Consider the following 3,137-nt stretch of genomic DNA (forward strand, 5'->3'; position numbering starts at 1 on the left):
TAAAAAAAAATAAAAATATAAAAATTAATATTTTTATATTTTTATATTTTATTTAGTGATAAATTAAAATAACTTATAAAAATTTAATTTATTATTTTTTTTCATTCAAAAAATTAAAAAAATATATATAATAAAAAAATATAATTATAAAAAATAATAATAAAATAAAAAATAAATTGTATTCTTTGTTAGTATTTTTTATTAGTGTCTCTATATTTTTTATGTTAGAATAAATATGAAATACATTAATTCTGTGTCTTTGAATACAATGTTTTTATCTCTATTTTATATGTCAAATATAATTTTGTGTGTTTGTATTTTTATTTTAATATCCTGTGCCTATAAACAAAACTTAGGAACAATGTTAAAAGTGGATAGATTGATGTTCATTCACTCCCGACTCAAGTATGCAAAGATTTTTGTTCTTGGGCAGAATCAACATTGAGTAAGAATGGTTACGAATTACGATGCAACCATATCTATTTCAATCGCAGCATGTATGGCCATCACATATAGAATAATGCAGCGAAGGCAAAACGCGAAAACTAAGATTCGATATTGGTGGAAAAGCCAATAAACGCTTCCCAGGGAGCCATTATTATTGGCTGGCCAAAACCAATTATGGAGACACTGGTATGGATTTGGATCCTTTAGGGGAGAGAACATATCAGAGCTACACCAATATGGGTTTAGAGAAGTGACCCTTACAATGCCGAAAAGAAAAATTAATTCCAAAACAAAAAGGAAATAATACATTAACCAAGGAGACTTAAAGACTATGGAGGAAAAAATATCGATGAGTATGGAGATGGCTAAAAGAGAGCATGGATCAAGATTCTTTTTTTTGTTTTATTATTGATCAAGATTTTCTATTATGGATAAAACTATAGAGGGTGATATTTCAACCGGTCAACCCAATGCAACAAATCCTATCAAAATTGAGCCAACAAAAACAAGGCAAGCCCATCAAAGAGTTTTCGGCCAAAACATTTTCAACAATCAACAAGTTTTGCAAAATAAAGAAGGGGCTAAACCTAGTCTAAGTAATTACCAGTAACCAACAAAAGGGGTTACCTAGGAATTTTTAACCTTAACACTACAAAAACTTTTGAAATCCCTCAAAGCCCAAACAACATTATAAAAAAAAACAACATTTTGTTTTGTCTTCTTAACCTTCACATCACTCACACCATCACCCATATAATTGGGTGGGTACTCAAAGCCAAATCCAAGACACCCCAATGATTAAAACAATGGTAATGAAAACAGTCCAAGCACCAATGAGCCTTGGCTCTAGTGGCATTTCTCCCCCCTCCCCACCTCAAGGTCTAGGATTTAAATCTTAAAGGATGCAATTGAGAAAAAAATGTGATAAATACGTGAGGAGTGTGTGGGTGTGTTGTGTACTTAGAATTGGAGGTTGTCCAATCCATTGGGGTACCTAGAATTGGGGGTTGTCCAATCTACCGACAAAAAAAAAAAAAAGAAAGCAGTCCAAGCAGATAAGGAGATGGATGAACCACCTGACCCAAAGTCGCCTAACCTATATTTGGATATGAGATTAACCACCGATCCTAAGTACGACGAGATCATCAATGCATTTGCGTACTGGGAACTTCATGGATACGTGATCGTCATGGGAATCTAAACCAACTCAAGAGAGGTGACCTCATTCTGAATTTGTGAGGATGTCAATTTGTCTCACCTCCAATGGGTCCGAAGTACCCATAGAGAGAGACCATTTTGGTTCATGCTATTATGATAGGAGAGATAGTAGAAGTTGAAGAGATCATACCTCCAAACATTCAAAGAATAGTAGAGAGTGTGACAAAAGACACAATGCTTGGATATCCAAGCCTCATTCATCGTCTCTGCCAACAAGCAGGGGTTATTTTTGAAGATGATGATGACAACAGAGTGCAAGTAGCCAAACCAATCACTCTAGAAAAAAATAGAAAAAGTAATGTTGAGCCAAGTCCAGAGAAGACCACCAAGGACGGTAATTACACAAGTTCCAGAAGGACCACAAGCTTCACCTCCTCAACAAGAAGGAACAAGTCAAGACCATGTACTACCATAACAAGTTCAAGATGGGAATCAATTCAATTGGAGCCAGATTCAAAGAGTTTTGCAAGGCATTTCCGAATAATAATTGAAATTCCAAGAACGACAACTCCAATACCGAAGACCAACAAGCACAAATTCAACAGTGCTTGAGTTGCAAAATCAACAACACAGAGAGTTTAGAGAGTTTAGGCATTTAGAGGAATGCAGACATGGAAACCGAGTGGAAGGTGAGTTGAATGTTCAAGCAAAGCTGGGCTACTTATGTGTAGGGCTTCAGGAAGTGCATCCAACTTTACTACCATACCCAAGAATAGCAAAGAAACTTGTACATGAAATGGGAGAGGTTCAACTCATCCATGAAGAGAGAGTGTGGAAAAGTATGGAGGGGCAAGGGTTCTGGGAATCAAGGACCCATGCAGATGCCACTAAACGTGTGGGGACCAAGAGACAATGAAGCCAACAATGAAGAAAATAGTGACAATTGAAGCAAGGTGGTTAAGTTCTTGTTATTTTGAAATGTCTTCTTTGTTTTCAACTTCATGCATGAGTGTTTTCTATTTCTAGTCTATGCATGTATTTTATATTTTTTGTGTATGAATGTGTGGTTTTTCCTTGCTAGTAAGAACATATTTGAGTTATTTACTCAAATTGGGCCTTAATCATTGATACACATTTATGTTTGGTGAAGGGACTAGTTTGGTGCACGACATTCAATTTCAGGAACTAAAATGAGTCACTTAATGCAAAGTGAGGGACTAATTTGGTGCATATACAACGATGACATAATGGATGACACATGGACGAATATTGTTGCAACACGTGGCACAACTAGACACGTGGCCAAATAACATTGTGACACATGACACAACTATCCACGTCAGCATGCCACGTATCACTGGTCACCACATCATCCTACCATTACACGTGGTCAAATCATGAAGTGACACGTGTCACTTACAGTCCACGTCATCATGCCATGTCATCACGTCGTTAATGAAAAATGGGTCAGGGACTACTATGGTGCATTTTTTTCAATCTCAGGGACGTAATTGATGCAATTGAAATCTCAG

This window comes from Arachis duranensis, chromosome 5 (genome assembly GCF_000817695.3).
Source record: "Arachis duranensis cultivar V14167 chromosome 5, aradu.V14167.gnm2.J7QH, whole genome shotgun sequence".
Taxonomy (NCBI): Eukaryota; Viridiplantae; Streptophyta; class Magnoliopsida; order Fabales; family Fabaceae; genus Arachis; species Arachis duranensis.